Source organism: Castanea sativa, chromosome 9, assembly GCF_040712315.1.
Source record: "Castanea sativa cultivar Marrone di Chiusa Pesio chromosome 9, ASM4071231v1".
Taxonomy (NCBI): Eukaryota; Viridiplantae; Streptophyta; class Magnoliopsida; order Fagales; family Fagaceae; genus Castanea; species Castanea sativa.
The window spans coordinates 26368615-26378294 of record NC_134021.1 but is presented as its reverse complement, the minus strand read 5'-3'; positions in this window follow the sequence as shown (position 1 = coordinate 26378294).

Genomic DNA, 9680 nt, shown 5'->3' with positions numbered 1-9680 from the left:
AAGATGGACTTTTAGAGCCCATGGACTTTGATGAATTTCCAGTTTGTGAATCTTGTTTGGAAGGTAAAATGACCAACTAACCTTTTAATACAAAAGGTAGAAGAGCCCAAGAGTTGCTTAAATTAGTTCATACGGATGTATGTGGTCCTATGTCAACCCAAGCAAAAGGAGGTTATGAGTATTTCATCACTTTCACAGATGATTACTCAAGATATGGTTATGTGTACCTAATGAGACGGAAGTCAGAAGCCTTTGAAAAGTTCAAAGAGTTTAGGGTTGAAGTTGAGAATCAATTAGGCAAACGTATAAAGGTCATTCGATCTGATCGAGGTGGCGAATACCTTCTTGGGGATTTCAAGGATTACCTAATTCAGAATGGGATTATATCCCAATTGACTGCATCTGGAACTCTTGAACAGAATGGTGTAGCGGAGAGAATGAATAGGACTCTTTTGGAAATGGTTAGGTTCATGTTGAGTTATTCAACTTTACCAATTTCTTTTTTGGGGTATGCCTTAGATACAGCAATACATCTTTTGAATTTAGTTCCATTAAAATCTGTTCCCAAAACACCCATGGAATTGTGGAGTGGGCGTAAGCCTAGTATGAGGTATCTCCACATTTGGGGTTATCTAGTACATGTGCTAAAGGGGAAGCCTGATAAGTTGGAACCAAAATCAGAAGTATGTTTGCTTGTGGGTTATCCAAAAGAAACTAGGGGTTATTTATTCTATAGTCGAAATGATAACAAAGTTTTTGTTAGTACAAATGCTAGATTTTTGGAAAATGACTATATGAATAATTTTACTCCTAGAAGTAGAGTTGTATTGGCTGAAGTGAATGAATCTGTAAATCAACAACCGTTGGATACAACTAGGGATGATGTGGTTGTATTAGATACACCACAAAATACTACTCATGAGTTGTCTTGTACACAAGTGCCTCGTCATAGTGGGAGAATTGTTCGGCTTCCTGTGAGATTCATAGGTTTGGGAGAAACTTATGAAGCTATCTCAGAAGAGGCTGAATTGGATCCTTACACTTATAATAAAGTAATAAATAATATAGATGCACATCATTGGGTCCAAGCTATGAAATCTGAATTAGATTTCATGTATTCCAATCAAGTTTGGGACCTTTTTAGAGGTGCCTGACGGCATTAAACCTGTTGGTTGCAAATGGGTTTACAAGAGGAAGAGAGGGATAGATGAAAAGATTGAAACCTTTAAAGCAAGACTTGTGGCGAAAGGGTATACACAAAAAGAAGGCATTGACTATGATGAAACTTTTTCGCCAATAGCCATGCTTAAATCTATTAGAATTCTCTTATCCATTGCTGCTCATTATGATTATGAGATTTGGCAAATGGATGCCAAGACTGCATTTCTTAATGGCAATCTTAAGGAAGAAATCTAAATGTTGTAACCAGAAGGTTTCGTGGCAAAGAACCAAGAGCATATGGTATGCAAATTGAAATGGTCCATTTATGGACTTAAAACAAGCATCTAGGTCATGGAACATCAGATTTGACCAGGCAATCAAATCATTTGGTTTTGAACAAAATCTTGATGAACCATGTGTGTATAAAAGACATCAAGATAATGTAGTAATGTTCCTAGTGCTTTATGTGGATGACATTTTACTCATTGGAAATGATGTAGGGGTAATGTCATCGGTTAAAGTTTGGTTGTCAAGCTAATTTGATATGAAGGACTTGGGCGAAGCTAACTATATTCTAGGGATCAAGCTTTGGCGAGATCGAAAGAATAGGATGTTGGGTTTGTCACAAGCTGGATATATTGATAAGGTTTTAGAACGGTTTAGCATTCAAAACTCCAAGAAATGATTACTTCCTTTTAGACATGGAGTTCCGCTGTCTGATGACCAAAGGCCTAAGACTGAAGAGGAAGAAAACATGATGAGACAAGTTCCCTATGCTTCTGTTGTGGGAAGTCTCATGCATGCCATGCTTTGTACTAGGCCAGATATTTGTTATTCAGTTGGCATGGTCAACCGATATCAATCAAATCTTGGACCAAAACATTGGCAAGCTGTAAACTATATTCTCAAGTATCTACGGAGAACGAGAGATTATATGCTTGTTTACCGTTGTAAGGATTTGATTCCCATTGCTATACAGATTCAGATTTTCAGTCAGATCTAGATTTCAGAAAATCCACGTCGGAATGTGTTTTCACCTTGGGAGGTGGAGCCATAAGTTGGAGGAGTGTTAAGCAATCTTGTATTGCTGACTCCACCATGGAAGTCGAGTATGTTGCTGCTCGTGAAGCAACAAAAAAGGTTGTTTGACTCAAGAAATTCCTTTCTGATCTTGGTGTTGTGAGAATTGAGCAAGTTCCCATTACATTGTTCTGCGAAAATAGTGGAGCGGTTGCACAATCAAAGGATCCAAGGAATCACAAGAAAGGAAAGCACATAGAGAGAAAGTATCACATCATTCAAGACATTGTCGCTCGTGGAGATGTGGTTGTAGCAAAGATTGATGCTCCAAAGAATCTAGCGGATCCCTTTACCAAAGCCTTGCCCCAAAGGACTTTCAAATCACATTTGGAGGAGATGGGAGTTAGATTAGTGCACAATAGTCTTTAGGGCAAGTGGGAGATTGTTAAGATTAGTGCCCTTAAATCCTATTATATGATGCTATATATGTTATTATTTATGACATTATGTATGACTTAATGTTGTGTTTAATAAAGTTGTTTTATTATTATCTAAAAATAATGGTAACATGAATATTGGGACATTATAATATAATCCATGAGATGCATTGTATGTGATTTAGTCACAGAAGATATAAATCACAAATTCCTTGCAAACTCAAAATGTAGTTCGTAGTCGGTGATGAAAATTGGGCATTTCATCTGCGAAGACTATAACATATCAACTAAGATGATTTGTCTTGATCATGGAAATGGAGATTTCTAGTTGGTATGTTGATATGTTTTAAGAGTTAAAACGTATTGAACTGGACTATGTGATATTTATTATACTTTCAACGACTGTCAAATAAATAATAAACTCACAACTTATATTTGTATGAACTCTTAATCCTTAGAGAATAATGGACTTGATCATGAGGTGTAGGTTGCTTTGATATATCAGGAGTGAGATCTATAGTTACGGTCAAAATCTTAGTATGTTGGGAAACCACATTTAGTGTTGATGGAACATATATTCTCAAGATGGAATTCATAGTCTCTTAACGGAGATACAAAATATTCCCTTGAAATAAGTTTAATGGGTTTGTTATTCAGAATGTTAGGTCTAACTATTTTAGTAAATAGTTACTAGAGTATATATTTATAAAATTAAATTTCATAAATATATGATGAATAACTTAAAAGATTAAACCGGGTACTCAAGGATAAGATGTAGTAATTTACAAAGTGGCAGTCTACATTCATGACTTTGTGTTACTACGAATATTTTATGAAGGGGTTGCATGTACAATAAAGTCTTGGGATATAATTTATTGGTAAGGCCTAGAGTGCAACTATTTTTTATATAGTAGTATTAAATATAGTTAATGATAACTTTAGACTTGTCAAGAGTTGACTGAAAAGCTCAAGGCCCATTGGAGCTAGTGTCTTATTGGTCCCTTTTGGTCCCACTCCAAGCCTCACATTTAAGCCCAATTGGAAAGGCCCAAAAGGCCAGCCCAATTAGATAATCAGTTAGATACAAAGGGAGAAACATATAGAATTTTCTGTAGAGAATTAGAAGAACACATTTACGAAGTGGTGCATGTAAGTGTTAGATACTTTAACATTTCTCCCTTTGAAACTGATTGAGAGATCACACATCTTGAGTGTTAGTGGAATTGGAGCGAAGATTGAAAGTATTCCCAAGTGCTTCTCATCTTCGGTTTTGAAATTCATTGCTCTAAGGGTACACTCTCTTGTTCTCAAATTCTGAAACTTATATATAGTACATGTTAACTTTTATGAATGAAGTAGATCCATTATTTTTCCACTGCACACTTGCATATTCCCTTCAATTATATTCCCACACGGCGAGACAGGAATAAAATATTTATGTATAATTATTTTTAAAGGAATCTTGTAGTTAAGTATGCCTGGAGGTTCACGTTATGGTAGCAAGGTATGAATTTTGGGCTATATTTCTTAAACAACTTATATACAGAATAAGTATCTAGACTCTTCCAAGTATTATGATCACACATCTAATCGATAATCCCTCCACATAATAATAAGTATAAGGTTAGATTTATGTATGTATGTATAAATAGATATACACACCCACAAACTTGAGATTAGATTATTTATATCTGCAAATAAGTTCATAAATATCAAATTATTATTATCAATTTTTAAATTTTATAAATAGTACACTTTGTAGTTGTGGGAGGATGAGAATACGAGAATATAGACAGATGAGCCAAGGACAATGTCAGGAGTACGGACCTCAGAAAGCACTGATAGTAAATCCTTGGGAAAATATGAGAAGCCCTCTACAGATACAGGGAGACTACAACACCTGAGGACCCTGAGGATACCAATATGCCCTTGGGAGGCCAAGAACCAATGCTAAGGGCTGTCAGGCATAAATCAAGGATGAGAAGGAAGATTTTTCATCAAGCTAGGAAGGAAAGAAGACAGATAAATCATAGCCTAATGTGAAAGCCTTCTAAAGTTATTCCAGATGCTCGCCAAATCTGAAAAAACCGGAGGTTAGTTGTATTCCTCGGAAACCACCGCCTACATCACCATTCAAGGCTTCTTATTCCACAACAACGAAAGCACTTTTTCACTTCTAGTAAGGCCCTGATGGGACAAGTATCAAGGGAATTGAACCCTGACCCTCCAGGTGTAGGGCTTAAATACAACTTAGTTGATTATATAAGGAAAATAAGACCCTGAAGGAAGGGGATTCACTTTTTGTAGCCTCAAACCAACTGTAATCACTACCTCGGACTAAACTCGATGGGCTCAATATAGGTCTTTTAAGGCTATTTCTCACCCATACTCGCGTAACTACACTTAAAGAAAATTCTATCAACACCAGTTAGTTCTTTCCATCTAATTAAGGGTATTCAAGGTTGATTAAGCATCCCATCTCTTCAAATTAATTGTGTGAGCAAAAGTAGCAATTTTTGACACGTTGTTGTCTTGTCCTATTTTCCCGCCACAATTGGCGCCGTCTGTGGGGATATCTCCTAAGTACCCTTGAAAGTCTTCTTAGTATGGCCAATCCCAGAAGAAGTGGTTCGTTGGAATCAGTGGGGCCCCAACACAAGGACCAAATCATAAATCTTGAATGAAGGAGGGACCATGATATGGCCCACACCCATAGCAAAAAATCCCCATCTATGCATTCTGAACAAATTGTTTAGCATCAGGCTAGTCATAACTCGCATGACGAGGAGGTATATATGTCAACACCCGGGCCTCGAACGGTTAGAAAATTGCCTGGCCTTCATATGACCACTTGCCATGGCAACACTCCCGTGCGCGCCAGGCCTGTTAGAGGCTCCTCTCGATAATGGTGTGGTTTGCGTGGAGCTTCGGGTGCTCTCTCTCTCGGGGGAGGAAGGCAGGCCCTTTGGAGGTGTGGCAGGAATCTTGGCTAAATTTTAGGGGATTACCAAAGGTAAGTAAACTCGCCACCAATCATTGGGTTTTTTTAAGGTGTGATTGGCCATTTGTTTCTAGTTGATTTTGAAGGAAATATGACATGTTTGTATCACATACAAAATGTACGCAGCCAAAAAATAGCGGATCAACTTCATTCATAAAAGTTAACATGTACTATATAAGTTTCAGAATTTGAGAACAAGAAACTGTACCTTGGAGCGGTGAATTTCAAAACCGAAGATCAGAAGTACTTGGGAACACTTTCAATCTTCACTCCAATTCCACTAACGCTCAAGATGTGTGGTCTCTCAATTAGTTTACAAAGGGAGAATGTCAAAGTGTCTAACACTTACATAAGAACTTGTGTTTTATATCTTCTGTGACTTTTCATCACCGACTACGAACTAAAATTCTGTGTTTACAAAAGAACTTGTGTTTTATATCTTCTGTGACTTTTCACATAAATCACATACTATGCATCTCATAGACTATATGATAATGTCCCAATATTCATGTTAACATTATTTTAGATAATAATAAAACAACTTTGTTAATCACAACATTAAGTCATACGTAATAAAATACATAGCATCATACAATAGGATTTAAGAGCACTAATCCTAACAGATTTTATTACCAATCCTAGGCTAAGAAAAAGGGCATTTTTCCTAATCTAATGTGGATGGCAAAAAATCTTGATTCTTGAGTTTGGAAGTTTGGTTACGCGTGAGGAAGGTGCTAGGCACCCCACAACGCTTGTCCAAGGACAGTCCTTTGTTTTGATAAAACCTTAATTTTCGAGGAATGGCAATAAAAAAAACATGATTTTGGCATTGGCTTTCGGGGCTTTGCATGCATGGGGGGGCTTTGAGGTTTGGCTTTTGAATGGGTATGGTCCCAATCTATGCTTTCCTAAGGAATTTGGGCAAAGTACCAGATTTTCACAACGGAAATTAGACATCGCTTTGCCTTAAGTGACAATCACACCGGAAGGGGCGAGCAGGTATATATATACATACATCATGCACAATGCAAGCACACAGAGCAGGAAAGTAAAAGACTACATCCCTAGAGTACGACCCAAAATATAGGTGCAGGAAAGTAAACAAGGGTCGCCAGACTCTAGAGATGAGGACGAATGGTACATGGTATGATATACCTAATGTAGGAAAAACTGGTTTTGTATCTCATACAAAATACATAGCGGAAGCAACAAACAAGGATCTATTTCATTCATGATTGATAACGTGCACTATGTAAATTTCAAAATTTAAGAATAAGAAGATAGCGTACCTTGGAGTGGTGAAATTCAAGACCAAAGATTGAAGTACTCGGGAATACTTTTAATCTTCACTCCAATTCCACTTTACACCAAAGATGTGTGGTCTCTCAATCAGTTTTTAAAGGAAGAAGGAAAGTGTGTCTCACTCTCACATACACACCATTTCTTATATCACTAATAAAAATTATGTATGTTTCTCCCTTTATAACTAACTGATTATCTAATTGGGCGGACCTATTGGGCCTTTCCAATTGGGCTTTAGTGTGTGGCTTGGAGTGGGACCAAAGGGGACCAATAAGACACTAGCTTCTATGAGCATTGGGCTTTTCCGTCAACTCTTGACAAGTCCAAAGTTACCATTAATTATATTTAATACCACTATATAAATATAATTGCACTCTAGGCCTCATTAATTTATTATATCCCAAGACTTTATTATACATGCAACCCGTTCATAAAATATTTGTAGTAACACAAAGTCATGAATGTAGACTGCCACTTTGTAAATTACTACATCTTATCCTCGAGTACTCGGCTTAATCCTTTAAGATTATTCATCATATATTTATGAATCCAATTTCATAAATATATACTTTAGTAACTTCTTACTAAACTGGTTAGGCCTAACACTCTGAATAACCAAACCCATTAAACTTATCTCAAGGGAATATTTTATGTCTCCGTTAAGAGATTATGAATTCCATCTTGAGAAAATATGTTCCATCAACACTAAATGTGGCTGCCCAACATACTGAGGTTTTGACCGTTACTTTAGATCTCACTCCTGATATATCAAAGCAACCTACACCTCATGATCAGGTCCATTATTCTCTCAGGATTAAGAGTTCATGCAAATAGAAGTCGTGAGATTTACTATTCATTTGATAGTCGTTGGAAGAATAATAAATCTCACAACGGTCCAGTTCAATATGTCTTAACTCTTAAAACATATCAACATATCAACTAGAAGTCTCCACTTCCATGATCAAGACAAACCATCATAGTTGATACGTTATAGTCTTCACAGATGAAATGCCCAATTTCATCACCGACTAGGAACTAAAATTCTGAGTTTACAAAGAACTTGTGACTTATATCTTCTGTGACTAAATCACATAAATCACATACTATGCATCTCATGGACTATATGATAATGTCCCAATATTTATGTTACCATTATTTTAGATAATAATAAAACAACTTCATTAATCATAATATTAAGTCATACATCATGTCATACATCATGTCATACATAATGTCATACATAATATCATACATAGCATCATATAATAGGATTTAAGGGCACTAATCCTAATACCTAATACAACCCATCTAAGAGAGAAATGAGGGAGGAAGGAAGGGGGTTTAAAAGAGTACATAACCAAATAAGAGATGCTAGACCCCTAAATCTACTGAACATAGCCACTTGGCCTATATCCACATGCTCGCATCCTCGCCCTTTTTGCTTGCGCTTGGGAGACCGTGCCATAGCCCTATACTTGTACATGCAAAGCCAGAGACAAGAAACCAGCAGACAAGCAATGGAAGGAAAAGATGCAAATAGCATATGAAAGAGGCATAAAGCATATAAGCATGATAGACATGGCAAGCAAAGAAATAAGAAAGCAAGCAAACAAGAGAGAAGGCAAAAAAATAAGAAAGCAAACAAAAGGTGGTGTTCGTGAGGGACAAATGTAGGTTTGGATTCGAATGTCCATAACAATTGTGTTGAATCATGGACGGCACACTAACAAGCAAGACTCATGCATAGACATGTGAGCAAGCGTGTAAACATGCATAGAAAGCCGTTGGGTGGCATGAACAAACATGGTAAGCATAGCATCTCACGGAGTGGAAAAGGATGGATATGTACGAAGAAACCCGACATCTAGAGATTCTTCCCAAATGGTCACATCTAAACAAGGCCTCATGGGCATCGGATGTAACCAAACAAGATCCAACCTGCGGAGGGTGTCAAGCATGACAAAGCCTAGAACAAGAGAGGCTAGCACAAGCATAAAGCATAAAAGCAAGAAGGCATAGACATGGAAATAGGATTTTAGGACATGTTTTTCATGTTAGGAACATATGTCATCATGTGTTGGCTAATCCTTTGACAGAATGCACTTTACTTGTAATTGGGTAGATCTAGGATGTGTTTAATACTTCAAGGAACAAGGTTTCAAGTAAAAGTGTTAAAGCCATGCAAGTCTATCCAAGAAACAAGTGAAGAAGTGCTGGTTTTTAAATCTCAACAGCTAGTATCTATCAAGGTTTAAAAAATTGTTCTAGCCCGATGCTCGACAGCTTCTTGATAGATAGGGTAACTATTGAGATTTATGAAAATCAGATTTTCAGTTCTGTTTTCATTCCAATCTATTAATAGATGTTTGAGCTTTCTTTTCTCACAACCCTAAACATATACTGTTAGGATTTGTGCCCCTAAATCCTATTGTACGATGCTATGTATGATATAATGTATGACATTATGTATGACATGATGTATGACTTAATATTGTGTTTGATAAAGTTATTTTATTATTATCCAAAATAATGGTAACATGACTATGAGACATTATCATATAGTCCATAAGATGCATTGTATGTGATTTATGTGAAAAGTCACAAAAGATGTAAATCACAAGTTCTTTGTAAACTCAGAATTTATAGTTTGTAGTCGGTGATGAAATTGGGCATTTCATCTACGAAGACTATAATGTGTCAACTAAGATGATTTGTCTTGATCATGGAAGTGGAAACTTCTAGTTGATATGTTGATATGT